Source organism: Camellia sinensis, chromosome 1, assembly GCF_055761805.1.
Source record: "Camellia sinensis isolate YWXY chromosome 1, ASM5576180v1, whole genome shotgun sequence".
Taxonomy (NCBI): domain Eukaryota; kingdom Viridiplantae; phylum Streptophyta; class Magnoliopsida; order Ericales; family Theaceae; genus Camellia; species Camellia sinensis.
Genome location: NC_138961.1, coordinates 41446665 through 41456518, shown reverse-complemented (window position 1 = coordinate 41456518; position 9854 = coordinate 41446665). Strand labels below are relative to the sequence as shown.

The 9854-nt window shown below is 40.0% G+C and overlaps 1 pseudogene; it reads left to right on the top strand.

Annotated features, from left to right (window-relative positions):
* Positions 1-4587: 4587 nt before the first annotated feature.
* LOC114322194 (receptor kinase-like protein Xa21) lies at positions 4588-9072 on the top strand (annotated as a pseudogene).
* Positions 9073-9854: the final 782 nt, after the last annotated feature.

The following is a 9854-nucleotide window of genomic DNA, read 5'->3' as shown; positions in this document are numbered from 1 at the left end:
TTAGATGGATATATTTTGTTAGATGAATATTTTGTTAATATATTTTGTTCATTTGGTTATGTCGGATGGATACTCTTGTTAATATTTGAATGGTTATCTTTCTATGTATGTTTTGATATATTCTTATACAGTTCCACAAGTTTTGTTTTTTCTGGTATGTTGCTAGCCTTTTCGCAGGTGAATGTTGGGCGAAGATTGGATGGATGGATTGATACATGACAAGATTGTTTGATTATAGAGTTGTTTTGAGTTTTTTTTTTCTTTGTTTTTAATCTTGTCTAGTGCGTGTGTTTAAGGACAATTGTTTAGAAAGGTTTTGTCCGGGAATTGACAAGGGGGGAGATTGTTAGGTCCCTTTATTGTCAAATCCGGATACAAAACTTTGTGTTGAACAAGTTGTAACTTTCTCTATGTTTTTTTCTTTCCCGCTCGAGCGGGACCATTGGTGTAACAACCCTCATTATGACTTAGCCATACTTGCATGCGTTATGTATAATCTTGTCTTGTTGTGTTGTTTTGCAAGTTTTGCCTTGCCTTGCTTTGTTTAATTATTGTATGCATGATCTTTGTTCCTTGCTTGGTGTGGAGCTGAGGTCATCTTGAGCTTAGTTCACCTCTGAACCCTTGTACTTAGAATTTGTTTTGGGACCTTGGTCGACCCCCGTCTTCACCTCGGACATTTTGCCGAGATGTTTTGCACCTAGTGATCCTTGCCCTTGGGCAGGTATGGCCTAGACCGAGGTGTGGCACACCCCGGCTAAGGTGTGGCACAGCTTAGTCAAGCGTCGTCCTCCCTAGCCGATGTCCTTGTTACCCTGTTGCCAAGCTTCGACTTTAGCTGATGTCATTACTTGCCGATGTGTCTTGCCCAAGCTTACTGCGTACGTTTTGTCATAGACTTGTCTTATCCATCAATCACTTTTTGAGCTGAGCCAACCCGGTAGCGCCACGTGTCCGAGCTAATTGTTAAGACAGCCGGCAGACTTAGAAACAAATCATTTTGTCTCAAATCTTTGCCTTTAGAGAGAGAAGCTCTAGAGAGAAGGAGGAGAAGTTCTTGAGTGAGAATAGATCTTCCAAGCTTGATCTTCGAGGGTTGGACCGTTGGGTTCGAGTTTTGAGGTTAGAATCTTGATCTGCTTGGGTTGTTGTTATTGATCATCTAACTGCATTGCACGATCAGATTTGTTTTGCATGCCATGCATCGATTTGAAGTTGTTTTGGAAAGGGGAAATGGTTTTCACGTGTTCTTGAAGAAAAATCTTGTTTTGATTCGAATGTATGGGGCAAGAGCCATGTTTTTGTGTTTGTTTTTGCATGACCTTCTTGTATGGGTACCCAGGTCCATGTTTTGAACTCATGGCATGAAATCTCAGATTTTTTGTAAACAGTTATGACCTTTGCATGCATCTTTTTCACGATCATGTTCATGTTGTCCTTCATATTTTCGAAGGGGAACCCAGGTTTCCCCGACTTCGCTTATGAATGAGGCCATCATAACCACACCTCGGCAAGGAGGTGTGGAACCTCGGCAAAGACCTGATTGGTGCCCAATATGTGTTTTCGTGAAACCGGAGCAGTGCTTAAACTCCCAGCATGTTTTGCTTTGTTATTGACCTAGATCTGGTGAGCGTGCCGAGGTCATTTGCATGCATATAAAGCTTGTTTTGAGAATGTGAATTTGCTATGTGATTGTAGGTCCTTGATCCTTGCTTTGAACCTACACCTGAAGAACTAGGTGAGTGGTATTCTTAATAAAGTTATGTTATACCGTTTTTATGAATCTTGCTTTGCTTTGCTTTGATAAAAGTATTTGTTAAGCATGAATGAATAGCCTTGTTTTGATGTCCCAAGTATAAGCTTTGTTTTGATGCCATCATTGAAAGTCCCTTATGCTGGAGGACTCTAAACTTTCGCAGCACATCTTGTCTTGAAAAGTCCCTTGTACTGGAGGACTCTAAACTTTCGCAGTACCTCGTGTAAAAGTCCCTTATGCTGGAGGACTCTAAACTTTCGCAGCACTAAGTATAAAAGGATACGGTCCTTTCTTGGAAAGACTATCGTGTTAAAGCAGGCTACGGGCCTAAGTAACACAAGACTATCGTGTTAAAGCAGGCTACGGGCCCAAGTAACACAAGACTACCATGTTAAAGCGGGCTACGGGCCTAAGTAACAGCAGATTTATCGTGTTAAAAAGAGCCACGGGCTTAAGTAACACAAGTCCCTTGTACTGGAGGACTATAAACTTTCGCAGTACCCTTGATTAAACGATTGTGGATCGCACAGTCTTTATTTTGCCATTGACGGTTTACCATGTGAATTCGTTTGTTCGGAAAGTTTGGCTTGTGTTTTGCCGATGTTAGTAAGTATCTCTTGAGACTTGTAAGACTTGATAGATGAATACGGTTCATCTCTTGATTTGATAGAGTCTTGATGTGCTTCGCTCTGAAAAGATCTCGGCTAATATTCATATGACCCTAGCATGTTTGTTTTGAAAAGGACTTCGGCTATATTCATGCAAAACCTTTATTATGAGTACCATTCACTGAGTATCCAAGCTCACCCTCTCTATATATATGTAGGTGATGAGCAGGACGGCGGCGACGCCTAGGCATGTTTTTGAAAGCTTGTTTTGGATTCTTGCCATGTCGGCTTGACTTGCTCCTTGTCGGGAAAATTTGTGATCTTGTCAGCCTTGTTTTGTGTTTACATCGGCAAATCTTGAAAATTATGCTTCTTGGCTTGTATTTCTTGTATTTTGTATATGTCGGCTGAGAAGCCTCTTGATCAAGATGTAACATGTAATTTTTGTACTTAGATTAAAGACTTGGATGCAAATATAGTAATGTAAAGATGCTTGCCATTCCATTTGATTTATGCACAGCTCTTATGGACCACTTGTATGTGATTTATTGCTTCCGCATTTGTGAGCCCCATATATTATACTCTGATTGTGTTTGATCTTTTGCAAGTTGGCCTTCGGTAACCTCGGGTTGCTGGCCATCACGGCACCAAACTACTAGGGGCGGTTTGGGGTCGTGACAATTGGCGCTCGAGCGGATTTTGGGGTCTCTCAGTATTTTGTCAAGTCTGTAAAAATGCTGGAAGGTGTGATTTTGCGCTCGAGCGGGTTATCAAGCGCTCGAGCGGAACTCTGTGTTGTCACACGCAGATTTTGCTGAAGCCGCTCGAGCGGGATGTTGGGCGCTCAAGCGGAGATCGCGGACTCAGGATTCCTATTTATACCTGTTTAGGTTGTTTTTAGGGATTACTTTTCTAGATCTTATTCAAGAGTCCTAGGGTTTTGTTTGAAAGTTTCTTTTGATGTTTTTGTGAGTTTTCCTTGATGTTTTTGAGAGAGTTCTAAACTTATGATTTGAGATTCATACATCAAGGAGTTGGTTACATTAAATTCAAGAGAGAGTTCTCTTAGGTGGATTCCGAAGATTCAAGCATAGAGTTTCAAAAGGCGTTTGATTCTGTACGTAGTTGTTAATTCGACAAGTGAAGTTGTGGATTCAACTTCAGGATTGATCAGTTCCGAGACGAAAGCGTGGTGAAAGAGTTACAGAAGATTCGAAGACAAATTGACTGAGTTGGGTAATTTGTGTGTTATCTTTGTAATCTTTCTTTCTTCAGTAGTGGATTGATTAGTGGCATTTCACGCGTGGTTTTTTATTACAACCGAAGGTTCTTCAATTGTGGTCTTTTCCACGTAAAAATCATTTGTGTCGATTTATTGTTTATTCTGAAAAACAAACAATCTAAATCACTTTCATAAGTGCTTGTTGGTTTAGATTGTGTGTTTTGGATATTTGGGATTTGGAATATTTTAATCTTGATCTAATCACGAATCACTTAGGATTTTCATTTTTTATCAAATTTGTGATTATTGTTTGTGTTTGAGTGTTCATCTCATTACCCTTTCCTGCATCAAAAAATTATTTAGTACTCTTGGACAAGTGTTTCATTTCATTTAATAATTTGCACATTTCATATTATCTTCTAAATTATCAATACAAAAGTAATGGGTCCACTATTTAAACCAATAACCATCAATCTGGAGTACCACCTGAACATACTCCAAAATCACCGAATAATTTATCAGTAAGGAATTTGCACCCCTTATTACTGTCATGTGACTTTTCATTTTTTTTTTGAAGGTAATTATTATTCAATAATCTTGGAACATAATGTGGTATCACTTATGTGGTACTCCAAATGTAATCAAAAATTTTATAATAGGACATACTAACTCATCTTTTTTAAATAGTTAAGAAACAAAAGATAGATAGTATCAGATGATACTCTGAACATTTAACAAATTTTTTTGTTATTTATTTTTTTAACATCATTATATAACTTTTCTTGTTCCGTTTTCTTTGTCCATGTCAATACCTCATTTAATGAGAGAGAGACTTGTCAAATTTGGACAAACAGTAGAGTTGTCGAAAACAACTTGATCAGCAACCCCATTCCCACACGACAATGCTGCTATGCTAGAATCAATGGGTGATTTAAATCACAAAAAATTAAAAGCTAACTTTGCATACCCACAAAGAAGAAAAAAGAAAAAAGAAAAAAGAAATGGCGTTTCTACTTTCAAGGATGGGTTTTCAGCTGTGGAGTGGGATATGTCTCATAGTCAGTACCACCACCGTAAATACCATTGTTGGGAATGAGACTGATCGCCTTGCATTGCTCGCCTTCAAGACAAAGATAACACAAGACCCTCCTGGGGTTGTGAACTCATGGAACAATTCTTACCATTTCTTTGAGTGGAAAGGTGTTAGATGCGGTCACTGGCACAAGAGAGTCACCATTATAGACTTACAATCTAGAGATCTAGTTGGTTCCTTGTCTCCTCACATTGGGAATCTCAGCTTCACGAGGTAAGGCTCAATAACAACACTTTTTGTGGTGAAATCTCAGCTGAAATTGGAAATCTGTTTAGGCTTCAAAAACTGAACCTGAGCATAAACAATTTTGAAGGAGAAATTCCAGCCAACCTTTCTCGCTGCTCAAACCTCACATACCTTGGTGTAGGTTCCAACAATCTAGTCGGAAAATTCCCCGAAGAGCTCACTTCATTGTCAAAGCTCATATACCTTGGAATTCACTTGAACAATTTGATAAGAGGTATTCCTCCGTTCATTGGGAATCTTACTTCTCTCGTAAGAATTTCTGCTTCTTATAATCCTTTTGGTGAAAAATCTAAATTTCCTTAGATTGGGCGTTACTCAACTCTCTAGTATGATCCCTTCTTCTATTTATAACTTCTCCTTACTAACTGTTTTTTCTGTCCCTTATAACCAACTTCATGGTAGTCTGCCACCGGGCTTTGGTTCCATGTTCCCCCATCTTCAAATCATCCAGGTATATGGTAACCAATTTACTGGACCTCTTCCACTTTCAATATCCAATTCTTTAGAACTAGTAAGTTTTGATGCCGGAGAAAACAACTTCAATGGGAAAATAACAAATGATTTTGGAAGCCTACAGAATCTCAGGGAGATAACTATATCAGATAACCATTTCGAAAGCGGGGAACTTGATGAACTAGCCTTTCTTGGTTCCTTGGCCAATTGTAGCAATTTGGAAAAGTTGCGTATGCAGGGAAATCAATTCAGAGGGGTATTACCAGATTCTGTGGGCAATTTATCAAACCATCTCTTTTATTTAACGCATTCGGAAAACCAAATATATGGAACTATTCCTTCAACAATAGGTAATCTTGTAAACTTGGCTTTGTTAAATATGTATAGCAACCAATTCACTGGAAAAATTCCCCCTAGCATTGGCTTTCTTCAGAAGTTGCAAAGGTTGAGTTTGGATAATAACAAGCTCTCGGGAAAAATTCCAAATTCCATTGGAAACTTGTCATTGTTGACTGAACTTTACTTGGCGGGCAACATAATTGAGGGGACCATACCCTCAAGTCTTGGTGCCTGCCGAAATTTGTTGTCGCTGCATTTATTTCAAAATAACTTGAGTGGCACCATTCCTGGAGAACTCTTGAGAATCTCATCTTTATCAATTTCATTAAATATAGCTCAGAAACGTTTGTTTGGTTCCTTGCCTATTGATGTTGGAAACCTCAAAAATTTAATGGAATTGGATATTTCTGAGAATGGGTTGTCTGGTGAAATTCCTAGCAGTCTTGGTAGTTATACTAGCCTTGAAAACCTATCCTTGCAGGAAAATTTCTTCCAAGGATCTATTCCTCTTTCATTGGAAACTTTGAGAGGGATTGCAAACTTTGATCTTTCTCATAAATTGTCTGGCAAAATTCCAACATTCTTAGAAAAATTTGCCCTACAAAAACTCAATTTGTCATTCAATGATTTTGAGGGTGAGGTACTAATGAAAGGAGTTTTCACAAATGCGAGTGCAGTATCAATTGTTGGAAATTATAGACTTTGTGGTGGTATTTCTAAATTACAACTACCCAACTGCATCACCCAAAAATCAAAGCATAAGATGCCTCTTTCACATATATTACCAATTACAGTAGCTTTTGTACTTGTAAGAGAAACCCTAGTGTCTCTCTGTATAATTTATTGCTTCATGAAGAAAAGAACTACTCATAATACAATTCTATTGTTTAAAGAATTGTTCTTGAAAATCTCTTATGAAAAACTCTTCAAAGCAACAGATTGTTTCTCCTTTGCAAATCTGATTGGTTTGGTAGTTTTGGCTTTGTATATCAAGGGATTGTTAATCAAGATGGGCAGTTTGTCGTTGTTGTCAAAGTACTTAACCTTCAAAACCATGGAGCTGCAAAGAGTTTCATGGCAGAGTGCGAAACTTTGAGAAATATTCGACACCGAAACTTGGTCAAGATCATAACTTCTTGTTCTAGTGTTGATTTTCAAGGAAATGACTTCAAAGCTCTAGTTTAGGAGTTCATGCTTAATGGGAGTCTAGAGGGATGGCTGCATTCAAGTCCAAAAACTAATAATGGGCAAAATGAGCACCGGAGACTCAACCTTCTAGAAAGAATAAACATTGCCATAGATGTGGCTTGTGCACTTGATTATCTTCATCACCAATGCCATACACCAATCATTCATTGTGATTTGAAGCCGAGCAATATCCTTCTTGATCATGACATGGTTGCCCATGTTGGAGATTATGGCCTAGCTAGATTTTACCCAGAGCTTACCATTCCTAAGCAAAGTAGTTCAATTGGAATAAGGGGATCCATTGGATATGTACCTCTCGGTAACAAATTCTCTTTAACCTTCTTGTACTTTGACATATGCCTATTCTAGGATGAAAATTTAAAGTTTCAAACAAAATATAAGTTAGCTATCATTGAAGGAATGTTAAATGGGTACTGATCTATCCATTTCTCAAGATGGGGAATTTTGCATGGTTACCTTAAGACCTAGTTTGTAGCTAGTCAACTGTTAGTCATAGAATTGATATATGTTAGTGTCCACTGCCCATTCAAATGGAGAAACCACTATGGATAGTGGCTCTCCCACTCTTCCACTCCACCAACCCCATTAGCTAGTGGAAGGGGTTGGTGGTAACCAATAAAAGCCTCCCTCAATTGTGTATAAATTGAGGTGAGAATGAGGGGTTTGGTATAAAAGATTGCAGTGTGTAATCTAAGAGAAGATTGTGAGAAGTGAGAGTGCTATAGTGTGTAAGTGAGGTGTGAGTGTGTAAACTCGCTCCGGGAAAGTTCTATAGTGGCTAGCTCTCCGTGGATGTAGGCAATTGCCAAACCACGTAAATATTCTTGTGTTCTTGTGTGTGATTGATTTCTGGTGTCTCATAGTCCTAACAAGTGATATCAGAGCCGAATCAGTTGCGTTTTGGAAAAATAGAGTGCATTCCTTCGAAACTGCCAGAAATCAAGTTGCTCGAAATTCGATTTTAAGCATACCAGGAGCAAGGTCTCTTCAAGAGGAGTTCGAAACTGCAAAGAAGAGCTCCAGAAGACCTTCCACGCACCCACACGAGCCTCCCAAAGAAGGCGTGAGAATCCCAGTCTCACATGCGCTCTCACGTGCCGTTCAGCAGTCGGCGCGTCAGACCACTCATAGACACACGCCTCACGCGCAGCGAAAGGAAGAAGACGACCACGTTACGCCACGTCAGCGCCACTTGTTGCCACGTGTCATCCACGTCAGTCATTGACCGAGCCGATTGACTAAGCCGCCAAGCCTAGCCAGAGCCGCGCCGCCAACCGTTGAGTCAAGCTGATTTGACCGAGCCGTTGACGCAAAGCCGCGTTGTTTCCATGTGTCGTTGACCAGCCATTGACCGAGCCACTAACTCAGCTGATCGGGAGGAGTTATTCGGTGCTTCTTAGGCGCACCAAATTTCACCAATCTGAACCGTCAAACCTGTTTTGGCTTGATTTGAGCCATTCAAAGTCTGTTTTTGACGATCCAATAGTGCTTTCCAACTATTTGGAGTATTTCGGACACATCTGTATGATCGGATTTTGCAAATCAGATTTTAAAAATTTGTAGTGTTTATTTGGACAATCCGAAGTGCTTTTCCGGCTAATTTGACTAGTCTGGACTCAATAGCGAAGTCTGTTTTTCAGACAGAGATCATTTTCTGTATAAACAAATGTTGATGGAGGAATCAATGCCGACTTCGGGATCTATGTTCAAATTGACTCCTTCTAATTATGCAATTTGGAAGTCACGGATGGAAGACACCCTGTATTATAAAGACTTGTTTGACCCTATTTTTATAGAAGGGGTTAAACCAGAAGCAGTGAAGGATGATGACTGGATAAAGATAAACCGCAAGACTATCGATTGTATCAAACAATGGATAGACCACGGTGTATACCATCATGTCCCCGAGGAGACAGTTGCCTATGCTCTATGGACAATGCTAGACGATATGTACCAGTCAAAGACCGCTCGGAACAAAGCCTTGGTGATGAGAAGGCTTGTCAATTTGAAATTGAAGAATGGTGTGTCTGGTGCTGAGCACACTAGTGAATTCAAAAGTCTGGTGAATCAGCTTGCAACCGTCAAGATGCGCTTAGATGATGAAATGCAAGCTGTTTTACTGCTCAGTTCTTTACCAGATAGCTAGGAGACGTTTGTGGTTTCTCTCAGCAACTCTGCACCAGAAGGGAAGCTGACCATGAGCATGGTCACAGACGCCATGTACAATGAAGAGACAAGGCAGAAATACTTGGGTGGAGATCAATCCCATGCCCTCATCACAGAAAATAAAGGTAGAGGCAGAGACAGAGGAAGAAGCAAAAGCAGAGGACGCAGCAGAGGAAGATTTCAAGACAGAGGGAAATCCAAAGAAGGTACGAGCCAGCCGAAGTTCAAGTGTTACCATTGTGGCCAGGAGGGTCACATAAAGAAATATTGCTATGCCTTGAAGGGAGAACAAAAACAAGGCAATAGACAGCCAAAGACTGAAGATGGGAACACTGCAGTTACTATCTCAGAGGATATTGCATTATTCTCTATTAAATAAAAAGAATGCCTTCATATGTCAGACAACGACACCGAGTGGGTGGTAGATAAAGCAGCTTCCTACCACGCCACACCCCGAAAAGAGTTCTTTAGTACATACCAAGCCGGAGATTTTGGTACAGTGAAGATGGGCAACTCCAGTTTTTCAAAGATTGTGGGAATCGGTGATGTTCACATCCAAACCAAAGTTTGGTGCACGATGGTGTTGCAAGATGTCCAACATGTTCCCGATTTACGCCTGAATCTTATCTTAGGGATAGCCTTAGATCAACAAGGCTATGAGAACTACTTCGGCAAAGGGATGTGGAAGTTAAAAAAGGGATCTCTGGTGGTAGCCAGAGGACAAGCAAGTGGCACGTTGTTCAAGACTTATGTGGAGGTGCA